General features: G+C 43.6%; 1 pseudogene; it reads left to right on the top strand.

Moving 5' to 3' along the window:
• Positions 1-7,807: 7,807 nt before the first annotated feature.
• On the top strand, positions 7,808-9,175 carry LOC147450330 (uncharacterized; annotated as a pseudogene).
• The last annotated feature ends 5,701 nt before the right edge of the window (positions 9,176-14,876 follow it).

Raw genomic sequence — 14,876 nt, forward strand, 5'->3', positions numbered from 1 at the left:
GGTTATAAGATTTTTATCCTCATTATGAGTAGTGACGAGGATGTGGGACCGTCCAACCGAAACACCTATCTCTCAACGAGGGTCTTATGTCCTTGTAATCAATGCAAGCATGCTGTGCGACGGACACGACGTGTTTCTTTGCAGCACGTTCGCGAATTTGGCGAGTTCGATCCATCTATTATAGATCGAGTTGTTGCCAATTATAACTCGTCGGACTCTAACGCTGGCCAACAAGCAGCAATCTTGCAACCCAATAGACGTGTTCACAGGCCAAGGTAAGTTTGCAATGTACGACTAGCTAGTGACTTTATTTCTAAACGTTTGAACGGCCACTCATAATCTTTGTTCGTTGTAGTATAAGTCATACACAGCAGCATGGTGTAAAGGTCGACATTTTAGGGTGGAACGAATCGACAAAAAGCGTTTTACTCAAGATTGTGGAATCATGGCAAAATTTGAACAGTCTAGTCGACGACGTTCCTCTGATGCAGATCCTGTGGTGGCGGAACTCACTTACTTCGGCATGCTGCAAGAGATTTTGAGGATCGATTACAGAGGATTTTTTGTCGACTTGTTCGACGTGCAATGGTTCAAGATAATCATGGAGGGTCGCAACGCTACTGTGCGTAGAGGAGAGTCTGGTTTTCTTGAGGTGGATTCTACTAAGAAATGGACTGACCTAAGAGACACTTTCGTACTACCCGAGCATTGTGAACAAGTAAGTATGTAAATAGTTACCATCCCCCTTTTACAAGTTATGTGCTTGAAAGCTCTCATGTAAGTTATGTGGCTCTGGCAGGTAATATTTCATCCTACAAAGTCTACATCAAACTGGTGGTACGTCATAGAGGTAGCCCCTCGTAGTGCAAGGACGTATGAAGGCTACCATGTGCCAATCACAACGGCATCAATGGAGGAGATCAGAGAAGATGCTCAATCAGAAGCCGCTGCGGTGGTGCCAGACAAGCATCAAGATGCTACTACTCTATATGGGGTGCATGCAGAGCAGCTACAAAATGAAACAGAGGATATGTGTTTAAACGGAGAGCTCCAGGACGATATAGGAAGTTATGCTGAGTTATGCAAGGATGAGAGAGAGATCTCTTAAAGCCACAAATATTGTATTTGAACAATTTTGCTCCGTGTTGTAAAAGCTCTGGCTCTCTAAGTACCTTCCATGGTGTATAACGCTCTTTTCTACTCGCGCTCACATCTTTTGATTGAAAATTCTGAGTTTTCGACTTGCCTCTTCTATCACTCAATTCATTGCGTCATTGTATTTATATGCGTCATTACGTCATTGTATTTAATGGTCTTTGCGTCATTGTCTACTCTATTCATTCAATATTAAGTTTAAATATTCGTGTGTTTAATGCAGTTATGGATGATGAGGAGTTTATTTCTTCTTTGTCACTGCAGCAGAGACAGTGGTACGTGGAGCGTCATCGCTCTGACGCATCATCGCGCGTTCCTACTCCATCCGCATCTCCCTCTCTTTCGGAGCATTCGGCGCGCTCCGAAGCTTCGGCGTCGATGAGACGAGCTTCACACTCGTCTAGACATCGGCGCTCTAGTGGTGGTGGTGGCGGTTGTTGTGGGGATTCCGCCACCGATGCCTCCACACCGCCTCGTGTTCGACGAGGCTCTTTACCCTCCCCTTCTTTGCCCGCCCCCACACCAGCCACAGCATCGCCATCTACGCCAGGTTTTGCACGGCTGACTGTTCCTAGCAGCTACACACCTCTACCTACTCCGCCAGGAGCCACCCCACTCGACACTCCTCGCTTCGGGGCCCAGACGCCAGTGGAGACACCTGACGTCCGTACCCCCATCGACACGCCGCTAGAGACCCCTGCCGGGACACCCAGGTTCACGCATCACCGGCTAGAGGGCTTGCCTTACTCCGTCGACTTCAGCGGCGGCATCATCATGGATGATGACGGCAAGAAGGTGATCTCGCGTATGCGTGGTCTTTGCTCTCAGCTGTTTAGACACTACATACTAAACAAATGGAGTGAAGTACCAAGTGATTTAAAAAACAGAGTCATCAGCATACTTCACGATGAGTTTCCCATTCCAACACGGGATCAGCGCTTCAATGAAGACCTGATGAAGATTCGAATGCGCGAATACTGCAAACACAAGCATTCCGAAGTGCAAAAAGCAATCAAGCATGGGTGGAACATGCCAGATTGGCTGGCCAAAGAAGATTGGAAGAATGCGAAGAAAGCAGCGCGCGAGAATCCCGACAAGTGGAAGCAACAAAAGGATGCAGCCAGAGCGCGATTAGAGCCAGGGAGCTCGCACCACTTGGGGAGCGGTGGATGGGCATCATTTGAGGCCGATTTTGTAAGTGTTTTCGCATTGCTCTTTATGTTGAATAGTTTAGGGTTTATGAGTTTTTTAATTCTAACATAATGAATTCTTTATATGTTTTGACAGTGGTCGATGACAGGACGTGATCCAACACCGTACGAGCGCGAGTGCGCAGGCAGGAAGGGCTTAAACGCCCTAATGGACATTCTCAGTTCTCGCGGCGGCATGGTTAGTATTAGGGTTTACTCTTTTCTATTTTTTGTATTGTTTTATAAATGTCGTTATATGTTTATACTTACTAAAAGCTGTCTTATTGTCTTTTCTTGCAGAATCCGACATATACGCCGCTTGGACGCGATGAGACGTCTGACTAGACGACGTCAATTTAGAGCATTAGTTTAGGGTTTCTCATAGCTTATGTATCATGAGACGGATTTTATACGTCTATTTGAACCATGTATATTATTACATTTGTCACCGCAGTTCATTTTGCCAATCAATTCTTTATGCCTATGATGTTGTACAATTGTCATTATTACATTTGTCAATCAATTCATTTTGCCTATGATGTGTACAATTGTCAATTTTACGCTTGTCAATTTTGCAAACAATGCGTCTTGTGGGTGACTATTTTGGGTCTATTATCTACCCTTGCACTTTTTTTAAAAAGTGAATCAAGTACAGTATGGTTGATGGGTGGCAGGGCATTCAATGCCCTGTCACCAAAAAAAAATTCTCTCGGGCGTCGCTATAACCGTCGCTATTTATGGCTGTGTAGCGTCGCTATGAGCGTCGCTATAGACTTCTGTGTAAACGTCGCTATGACCATCGCTATGAGCGTCGCTATGAGTGTCTCTATATAGCGACGCATATAGCGACGCCTATAGCGACGCATATAGCGACGCTCTCGTAGCGACGCTATTAGCGACGCCGGGGGTTATAAAAACCCAGTGTATTTCCGTCGCTAACAGCGTCACAAGAGCACACAACCTCTTGTAGTGCATTCCCCTGATTTAAATTGTAGTTCATGCTGTCGGTGAGTATGTGTATACGTCGGGACAAGAATGTCAGGGACGCTATTTTCAAACTAGGAGAGCTAGTAAGGTACACCACAAGACTCCATTCAACTACACCTTTGTTATGTACAAAATAATTTGAACTAGCACTTAGTGTATCCTTGTGTGTTTTCTTGCAGATTTGTGAGCTCCAAGGAAATCAAAATAGATGATATCCCTGCTGCTCAAACACTTGCAACAAAAGCCATGTGTGCCATTGAAGATGCATTTCCTTGATCGGTCCTTCTTAGTCAAATTCACCTCTTGGTTCACGTGGTGGAGGAGATTGCTATATGTGGAGTCGCACATGCACGATGGATGTTCTTCTTAGAGAGGGTTTTTAAGACTCTCAAAGATTTTGTGCGGCTACTGTCTCAATCAGAGGCATGTATGGCCAAAGGGTAGATCGTTCAAGAGGCATTTGTTTACATATCATAGTATTTGGCACAGGTTGATCCTTCAATGCCTTGCATGTGGTCAGACAAGGAAGATGCAAGGATGAATTTACACTTGCCAAGTGGAAAGGGGAAACTACTTAACATGGATATGAATCTATCCCGAGTGGTCAATAACTTTTGTATTTTTAATGCAAAGATTATGACCAAGTGGGTGGACTTGTGGACAGTGGCAAAGGCAAGGTATTTGCAAGAGAGAGAAGCATGGAAACAAGCACAAGGAGGAAGGAGGGCACCCCCAGTACCTAGACACCTTGCATGTTTCCTATATATATATCTGATTAGTGCAGAGTGGATTCATGAGATAATGACCGAGGCAAAAGCATGCGGAGAAGACATCACCAGCAAAGAATGAGAGTATGCACAAGGCTGCGTAGCAAAGGTAGAGTACTCATATACCTGAACCATATTGTAATTTTTATTTTGAAATTATCTTCAATATGTGTTTGATATAATTATTTTTCTATTTTGTAGTGCCTTTCCTTTAATTCTATGTCGTCACTTTCGTACGCGTCAAAGGGTCGTCACTTTCGTACGCGTCACATTGACGAGCGTAGAACCACCATGGATTGTGCCATCATGGGTAACTTTGACACAGACGGTGATGAAGCCAAGTACTGCGGAACTATTGAAAGGATACTAAAGGTTAAGTTTAGAACCTTTCATACCTTCATCTTCAAGTGCAAGTGGTTTGCAGATGTGTCTAAACGACATGATAATAGCCTCTACATGGTGGACTCTAGTGTGCATCATAGAGGGAGGTATGACAATTTAGTTTTACCGTGCAATTGTGAGCAGGTGAGTGACATGTACCTTTTTATTCTTATCCTCTTGTAGCATTAATTATACCAATGTTACTCACTTTGAGCTTCTCTTTTATAGGTCATATATATCCCAGCAATCCACCAACCAAAACTTTGGTTTGTAATTCTTGTAACACCTCGGGAGAGAACCATTTTTTCCACAAATGAAGTAGAGACCATCTTCAACCCTCTTCCACCTCCAACTTTGGATGAGGTGGAAATAGAGGAGAGGGAGGTCGATGAATCAAGTTCGGCGGCAGCAAGTCTTAGCGATGATGATTTTCATGATGATGAAGATGACGAGATGGAGGATGGCGAACTCGAAGATGATGAAGCCAATGCATCCACAAACGAAAATTCCGTTTCTCTCTTTATTGATTTAGGAGCCATGGGCTTAGAATTGGATAATGCCTCATGTAGAGATCTTTTGGAAGGCCAAAGAGAAGTTTAGTCTTGTCCCTAAATTCTCAAAGAGACCCTTCCAAAAATTATTGGTCATTTTAGGATCTCTATCCGACACTATGGACATTGGCAAGCCATGGTACTTGAAGATTTGTGATATGAAGAGGGTTTCCATTTGATGGGCTTTGATAGTCTTTTTGACAGGTATAAAATGAGCTTGTCTATTGAACCTGTCTACTATCATCCATATTTCCTTATTCCCATGGATAGACTTAGGCAATCCAAAGATAAAATCCATGGATATGCTCTCCCATGGTGAATTAGGGATTGGCAAGGGTTGAACAAATCCAGGTTGCTTTGCTCTATCAAACTTCGTCTTTTGGTATACCACACATTTAGAAACATACTCTTGTATGTTCGCTTTCATGGCAGGCCAATAGAAATATGTTTCAATCCCTTTTAGGGTAGATAGAATCCCTCTGTGCCCCGCATAAGGAGGAGCATGAGATTCATACATTACTTTCTCACGTAGTGAAATAGTATGCTTAGTCTATTTCCATAGAGAAGATAACCATCTTGTAAAGTAAATGGTTCCTCTTTCTACCCTAAAGCAAGGGCTGAAATCACATGTCTAAAATTGGGATCAATAACATACTCATCTATCATAGAAGATTGATAATTGTGATTTGCTATAGAAACTGCATTCACTCTCGGTTGTCTTGAGAGTGCATCAGCTACTTAATTATGCTTGCCAGCAATGTGAGTAATATGAAAATGAAATTGTGAAAGGAAATTTGCCCACCTCATTTGTTTGTCCGAGAGTTTGGTCTGATAGATAATTGTGATTTTCTATAGAAACTACATTCACTCTCGGTTGTCTTGAGAGTGCATCGGCTACTTAATTATGCTTGCCAGCAATGTGAGTAATATGAAAATGAAATTGTGAAAGGAAATTTGCCCACCTCATTTGTTTGTCCGAGAGTTTGGTCTGCGTCATGAAGTACTTAAGGCCGCTACAAATTATAGTGCTGATTGGACAACCAAGGATTTTCAATCCCAGGCTGAGCTCATGTTGCACCTGGCTGATCGTCACGTCCAAATGGTCAGGCGCTGCCAATCTGCAGTCGAGATTTGGAACTTCCTACATGATGCCTACCATCACGAGGATCTCATCACTCGTGTTACGCTCAAGAAACTTCTTCTTGCTGTGCTTGCTGAACAGCAGGATACCTCCAAGTTTCTTGATGAAATGCGCACATTCTTGGACAATGCCCTCCTTTCTGGCCTTCAATTCGATGACAGCCTTCAGGCCATGCTACTCCTTGCTGCATTGCCGTCATCTTGGCGCGCATTCATCACTAGTCAAGCTTCAGCAATAGGCCTCACTGTTGAAACCCTCATCTCTGACATCTTTCAAGGAGATGCCATGCGAGGCAGTTCGAGTGTACCCACCACACAATTTGTGCAGCTCGAGTGTACCCCACTTTTTCTCATGTGTATAGCCGTCATGCTGCTGGTGTGTTACTTTTTCTTGCCATCTATGTGGATGATATTTTGCTGCTCTCTAACTCTGAGTCTGCCCTTGAGATAGCCAAAGGAGAACTCCACTCTTCCTTCTCCATGACTGACATGGGCCCCCTTCATTACTACCTTGGGATTCAAGTAATGCAGGATCCTTCAAATGGCTTCATCCGGATCAGCCAAGAGTCTTACATCCATTCCCTCCTCAAGAAGTTGAACATGTCTGCATGCAAAGGAGTGGAGACCCCTCTCCCAACTTCACTCAAGCTGAAGCAATCTGAATTACCTTCCTCCTTAGCTGCTAATACCGAGTCTTTTTCATACTCAGACATCCTTGGCGGAGTGCGATACCTAGTAACTTGTACTAGGTCTAACATTTGTTTCACTGCAAATCTTTTATCACGCTACATGAAGGCTCCTGGGTTGATTCACATCCAACATATGAAGCGTCTCATGCGCTATCTGCAGCATACAAAGGATTACGACATCTCCTATTATGTTTTTCAGCCTCTGCCTACACCCTTCCTTGTGGGCTATTCTAATGCAGATTGGGGGGGGGGGGGGGTGATCTAGATACTCTTCAATCCACATCAGGGTATACTTTTCTTTTAACTAGTGGTGCAATCTCTTGGCAAAGTAAGAAACACGAAAGAGTTACTTTGTCAAGAGAAGCTCAATATGTAGCAATGACACTTGCCTTGAAAGAAGGCATCTGGCTCAAACACTTCCTGATGGAGACTACCCTCTTCCTCAATCAGCCTCTTGTACTTCATTGTGACAACATGTCCGCCATAATGCTTGCAAAGAATCTTAAACACTCAGAAAAGACAAAGCACATAGCGATGAAGCCACAGTTCATCAGGGAGCTCATTCAAGAAGGCAGCATCGAGCTCTCCCATGTTCGTACAGAACAACGCTCGGCAGATTTTCTAACCAGATTTTCTAATCGTGAAAGCTGTCAGCAGCTTGGCTTAAAACCACTGTAATGGGAAATTGGGAATTATAAACTTAGGGGGGTTTGTGGCGCAATAAGTTAATAAATTAAGCCGCCCTACTTTAGTTTCCCAAGAACCTCCCTGGACATTCAGTTTCTTCAGTTTCCCTTGTAACTGATGGGCAACCACCACTCTGATGTACGATTTAAACTGCCCTTGCCAAGCGTAATATGAATCTCATTCTTGCCTCTCTCTCTGTGTGTGCGTGCATGTTTCTCAACAATTGCCGATTCTCCTCGCTCGCTTGCGGCGAGCCCGCCATGCCTATATTGCAATATCCCTCGCCTATATTGCGAGCTAGAGAAGAAGACGCTGCTGCAAATGCTCCAGACAGGCCAGCCACGCACCCAACAGCTGCCCATCCTGCTGACTTCCACGCTGCAGACAGAGGTATCGTCGCACCAGTGAATGACGTCCTGCAACCCAATCGGCCGTTGCCAACACTACTGCAGAAAAGGTGGCTTGCACTCCTGCTGGAGAAGAAGACGCTGCTCATACTTCTGCTGCAGACGACGTTGCAACTCCTGCCGCAGATGTCGCCTACTGCAACATTGCAGCTCTATTTGCAGACAATGCTACTGCAACCCTTGTTGCAGCAGATGTGGCCGCGACCCCTGCAGAAGCCGACCCTACTGCAGCATCCGATGCTCCTACTGCCGTTGGTGCTACCACCCCTGCCGAATCTACCGCCCATGATGCATTCCCTGCAGCCAAACATCGTGCTGCTTTCAATCCAGTTGTGACTGACGCCAACCTTGCGTCCAAGACAGACGTCCACCTAGCTGCAGACGGAGTTGCAGGTGCTTCACCACCTGCTGTTGGTGCCGCCTCCAAGCTTGAGGCCCTCCACTCAATTGGCGCCAACAATTAGGAGAGTGATTTCCAGCTTGGCGAGCCCTTGTATCCTCAAACAGTGCAGCCCCTTGCTGCCTTCAACTCCCTGGTTTTAGCTAGCAAAGCTTGGCGGCCTCTTGAAGCCAGACATTCAACATGCAATGCCGCACCTCCGATTGTTGGCGCCACTACTAAGGCCCTTCTTGCCAACATGACTACTCCTCATGTGGTTCAATCCACCAAGGCATGGCATGTTTCAAGCGCTGCCCAGCCATGCACCTGTTCCCAATCTTCCTAATATGGGTGTAGCAACCAACTACATGCCTCAAGTTGCCTGAGCCATGCACATGCTGTTGAAGGTCGTCTGAGGCAGGTCAAATCTCAAGTTGTTGAAATTGATCATGAGGCACACTCCTCTGCAGCAATTACCTGCGAGAATACAGCCTCGCCATCTTTCCAAATATGCAATTCTTGCATCAAACAACCCTCGTCAGCAAATGGGTCCTGCAGGTAGCCCAAATATGAAGCAAGCTCACAAGTCCTGCCAAAAGCGCAGACCCGCTTTGGCGGTGACCCACCTCGCCAAGGCTAATGCATCAAGCGGCGTTAGCTACCCTTCCAAGGATTTGACAAAATCCACACTCTTGCCCCTGTTTGAAACTACCTTGAATACCTCTTCAAACCAAATTTTAAAATTGGATCTACTTGATGCTTACATGGCTGTAGCCCTTCCTCCTGAGCATCAGTTCCATCTTTTACCCATTGGCAGGCAGTTGTGCCTACCAGGATGTTGAGTAGGATGGATGATGTGGATTATTATTCCCACACGCCTCTATAAGACACATCCATACAGAGGCATGCATGTGCGTAGTGTATGCTTTGGTTTATACAATCATGCTCATGCAAACCTACACGAAATGAATTTATGACAAGGCTGGAAATTGAATCACCTTGGGTCAATGTTGCCTTCATTAGTAGTGATGTCTTCACCTCAGAACTTCGCCCTACACGAGCTTTAAAAGGCTTTATCTGGTCCGCAACATGTATGCCTTCAAGAGCTTGAATACCACATGTTCGCCCCCTCAAGTGAAACGAAAGCATACATGTTGCGGACCAGATAAAGCCTTTCAAAGCTCCTGTAGAGAGAACATATGAGCTGAAGAAATCACTACTAATGAAGGCAACCATCAACCCCGATTGATTCAATTTTCAGCCTTGTCATGAATTCATTTCATGTAGGTTTGCATGAGCATGATTGTACAAACCCAAAGCATACACTACGCACATGCATGCGTCTCTCTGTATGGATGATGTGTCTTACGGAGGCGTGTGGGAATAATAATCCACATCATCGATCCTACTTAGCATCCTAGTAGGCACAACGGTTCGTATCCCAAGATATCTCGCAGGCTCGTAGCTCCCTTATAACTATCATGCAACTGTATATAACAGATCTCTCGATACCTAATACAATCACCCCATTCTCGCCTACTTGCCCATGCCTCTACGTGTTCTCTCTCTCTCTCTCTCTCTCTCTCTCTCTCTCTCTCTCTCTCTCTCTCTCTCTCTCTCTCTCTCTCTCTCTCTCTCTTTCTCACTTCTTTCTCAGTGAGTCCTCCTCCTTCTCACAGGAATAAGGGAATCAACAACATTTCTCCGAGAATCTTCAACTAGTTTGATGATTGAGTCCACTAGTCCAGCATCCACTCCATCATCATCAGCCCAGTTGCATGCCACCACTACCTCCCAGAGACGGCGCTCACCCCGCCCCAAACAGCCAAGGGATGGACAAAGACCAACTTCACGATCCTGCTTATTACTAGTTGTTCTTTTGCTTTCTCATCCAAGCTGCTCGGGGTCGAGATTTGGATTTCCTCCCCATCTTCATAATCAACAGCACCAGCATGTTCAACTTCTACGTATTGCAAGAGCACATCTTCTTTGGAGCAGAGAGCATCTGCAATATGTAGCTCCACCATGGCCATTCCAACTGCTTTTCCTAAAAGCTCTCTCACTCTCTCTCTCTCTCTCTCTCTCTCTCTCTCTCTCTCTCTATTCCAAACTAACATGATAAGAAGACATCAATGAAAGAGCTCCCTTCAGTCCATCTTAACATAATAAGACATCAATGAAAGAGCTCCATTTAGTACGAAGTAACATGATATGACATCCGGAGCTTCCTTCAGTCCAAAGAAAAGTAGCTTCCAAAGGAAAGCTTTCTTGCCAGCTTCATTCAGTCCAAAGGATACTAAATAGCTTAGCTCCCTTCAATTTAAGGTGAGGAGGCTTTCTAGCCTAGGGTAGTTCTCTTCCGTCCAAGGAGAACTCTCTCTCTCTCTCTCTCTCTCTCTCTTTCTCTCTCTCTCTCTCTCTCTCTCTCTCTCTCTCTCTCTCACACACACACACACACACACACACACACACACACACACACACACACACACACACACACACACACACACACACACACACACACACACACACACACAACCTATGAGGCTCTCACCTCTCAACACTATATGGCACATGCATATTCAAATGGGATAAAGGGTGGAGGTGAAAATGTTGAGGTGCTTGCTTTGTGGGCCATGCGATCAGGGCGGCCTGAATTTACAAAAGTGCGCACTATAAATTTACCTACTGGCCCAAATTTACTAGCCAACCCGTATTTACATATGTGGCATTGAAATGCCTCATACTTCAGTGGATGCATGCGGGCGTGGTGGTTAGAGCACATGCACCGCATGGGGGAAGTCGTGACTTCGAGGCTCAAGGAGTAGACCCGAATTTACCTAATGGCCTAAATTTACGTACTTTCCCAAATTTACTAGCAAGCCCGAATTTACTTTTCTCTCCAAATTTACACGATCGCCTGAGTTTACAATAATGCATATCGGATGGCCCGAATGACCCCCACCGTCAATCCCTTTTGAAAAGGCTCGGGCCAAATAGAGTGGAGACTTTCACCCAACGGACCATTTCTCTCTCTCTCTCTCTCTCTCTCTCTCTCTCTCTCTCTCTCTCTCTCTCTCTCTCTCTTTGTGTGTGTGTGCGTGATGCAGAGTGTAGACTCTCCTCCACGACTCCGGCCAGCTTGGTCCTCGTACTAGATGGGCTCTAAAGAGTATAGGACCTAGGCTTTAAATAGCTATGCAATGAATAGACTTTTGTTTTTGAAGAGGTAGAACTGTATTAAGAGAAAAATTAAAAGAAAATTACAAAGAAAAGGGGGAGGGTTGGCCCCAAACTGGTCCACATTACAGGAATCTCTCATACGTAGCCTAGCAGCTGAATAGAATTTAGAGATACATGATGTCCACTATTTCCAATGAATAACACTTTGGAGAGTAGTGACAAATTGAGAATCAAGAGGGGCATGTCTTATACATTTTCATAGCTTATGGGCTGTGACACTCATGTCATGTTTGAGCAATTTGAAGGGGAAGGTAGAAGCTTGACCAAAGACCTTTGCATTCCATCCAACCATATATACCACAAGATACTTCCCCTCTATATATTCCATAAAGGTACATCGAGACCTCTACAAACTCCTAGCAAAGATCTTTGAAGTTGAGGGGATTCAAATTGACTTGAGCAGTCACTTGTTGTACATATGTAAGGACAATTTTATTTTTTTCACATTTAAAAAATAAATGTGTCCAGTCTTCTATACATTTTCCAGATCTGCAGCAAGTCTTGCCATTGCTGACTCCTGGTCTTACTACTTTTTCTCCACTCCATATGCTCTGGTGAATGAGAAGCCACAAGAGGATGTTATGCCTGTTGGTAGTTGATACGCTTAGATACATTTAAATCTATAAGTCCATTGTTTATTGCTCCAAGACAGTTTCCATTTCTTGTTAAGTTTCTTCTTGAGCTCCTCTTCTACTCCTCCCTGGTCTTTATATTGGTTGTAAATTTTTGAGGCTAAGAGTCCCAATTGACCAGCAAGGAAGTTTACCTTTAAGGCCATGTGTTTGGAGATTTTTTCCAATTTGGCCAAGCACCATGTGGCATCCCTATGAAAGATATTGTATTCTTCTTCCAAAACAATAGAGTCTTTTGGTTAACCTCCTAAGATTAGCTCCCTCCATCTTTTAAGTCCAGCTTTGAAACACATGTGAGCTCTCCTAGACATGCCTTCTTTGAGTAGATCTGCAAAATGACCAAACCAAAGAGAATCATCCCAAAAACATGAGATATTATCCAAGAATGTTTTCTTGGGGGTCCAACTAGCTTTGATTGAGCTCCATGCCTTCCACATATTGATCATCATCTTTGAGCCTATAGGAATAACTAAGATAGGTGAGATTAGAATATCTCTTAATTCTGAATTGGACCATGCCTTGTAGGATTGCAGCTTGAATTTTTTTTAATTTCTCAAGAGAAGTAGGGCCCAAAAGTCATGAGAGGTTGCAGCCCTCATGATCCATTTGCCTCCCATTTTGATGGCCAGAAGTTCCAAATTAAAGGCCCACTCCACCTTTGTCTTTAGGCAATCAACATATATCCCAAGAGACTTTGGGGATTCTTGTGTGGTTTTCATTACCTCCCCAAAGAAAATTCCTTGCCAAGGTTAAGGCCTGTTTGAGTTGGTACTTGGCTGGAGACCAACATGACAGAAAGTTTATTAGAGAGGGTAAAATATAGTGCTAAGTACAAAATATTTACCTTGAGGAGATGGAGGGCATGTATGTTTTCCACTTGATAACTTTTTGTCTAAATTTGTTCATCACCCACTCCCATCTCTGAGAGAAAGTGACCTTGAAGCCCATTGGGATGCCTAGCAATCTGAAGATTTTTCTGCAACAATTATTTGAGGTGTGGGACTTGAAGGCTTATATCTAGTTTTGGTATGATTGATTGCAGACCCACTGGCCAAGTAGAATATGTTAAGACATTCCCAAAACTTGTCATGTGATTGAATGTTATTAAACAGAATGACATTGGTACCATCTGCAAACTGCTGGAGTACAAGATCTTTAGCTACACCTGGTATTTGAATTCCCTGTAAACTGCCACAACTAATAGCATCTTGGATTAACCAACCCAAAGCATCTGAACATGTAGAATATAACACAGGGGCAATTGGACAACCTTGTCTGATAGGTCTTCTTAGAAGGAAAGGGTCAGTCAGATCCCCATTAACATATATTTTGACAAAGGCATTGCCAAACAAATGTGTACATACTTTATGAAAAATTTCCCGAATCCAATGTCATGCAAATATTGGAATATAAAATCCCATTCTATTCTATCATATGATTTATCAAAGTTTATTTTGAAGAAGAAAAATTCTTACGCACTTTCCTGTGCATAGTCCATAGCTTCCCACAAGGAAATTATTGCATCCAAAATAAATCTTCCCCTGATGAAGCCTTTCTGCTCTGGTAGTATAATCATATGCATTATTGGGCTAATCCTTTTAGCTACAGAGATAGAAAAAATCTTGTAAATAGAAGTCAGACAAGAAATGGGCCTATGTCCTCCTTCGCCCCCCTCTTATGTATTATTCTAAAGGCCTCTTTCCATATGACCAAGAGATATGGGGCCAAAAAATCCTTATTTTCATGAAAGAACTCATTAGGTCGAAACCATCCAATCCAGGAGATTTTCCTTTTTTTAAAGAAGATATAGTATCCTTGAGTTCCCCCTCAGATAAGGGCTAATCCAACACTTTAGAGCTATCTGGGCAGGAACACTTTGTTTCCTTATTCTTGCAATAGTTGCTCTAGCTTTTGTGTGATCATCTTCTCTCAGAGGAGGGCCCTCAAAGATATCAAAAAGTATTCTTTAATAGCTTTCATGTTTTCTTTATGGCTTCAATCCATAGCTAGAGCCATCTTTCTTTTTGAGGTAAGGGATGAATTCCTTAACCTTTTCCTTTTAAGGAGAAAAAACATTTTTTTATCTGGTCTATCTAGCTTTCTAGCTCAAAATTCCCTAGTTCATAGGATAGAGGTCTTAGTAAAAAGGAGATCCTCCTCCCTAAGTTTTGTTTTTAGTTCAATGAGGGCAGGGTCAGGAGGACTAGAAGGGTCAACAAAAGCCTCAATCTCATATTTTCTCTTATGTATCGTCATTCTTTTGTTTACTCAAATCTCTCTAGCCTTCCTCTTGTAGTCAGTCATTAATCTTTAAACATCTTTGATTGCAGCATCCCAAGCTTTGAAGGAGGAATCAATAGAATTGAAAGATTTAACAAATGTGTCCATGACCTTCTCTTTTATAACTTGAATGGCATCCCCACCTCTACCTGGATTGTGATTAGTAGACCTGGATTGTGATTAGTAGACCTGGATTGTGATTAGTAGTAAGACATTCGTAATTTGAGCCCAGTCTTTGCAAGTTAGAGCGAAGTGAGTTGCCTTCTGTTTTAATTTCCTGCAGGCATATAAAATAAGGTTTGACATTAGAATCAACCAACCAATTCTTTATGGCTTGTGCTCCGGAGGGGTCAGTCATCCCTTTACAGTTCAGTGTGATCTCTTTAGC

This window comes from Adiantum capillus-veneris, chromosome 9 (genome assembly GCF_014529385.1).
Source record: "Adiantum capillus-veneris isolate H3 chromosome 9, ASM1452938v2, whole genome shotgun sequence".
Classification (NCBI taxonomy): Eukaryota; Viridiplantae; Streptophyta; class Polypodiopsida; order Polypodiales; family Pteridaceae; genus Adiantum; species Adiantum capillus-veneris.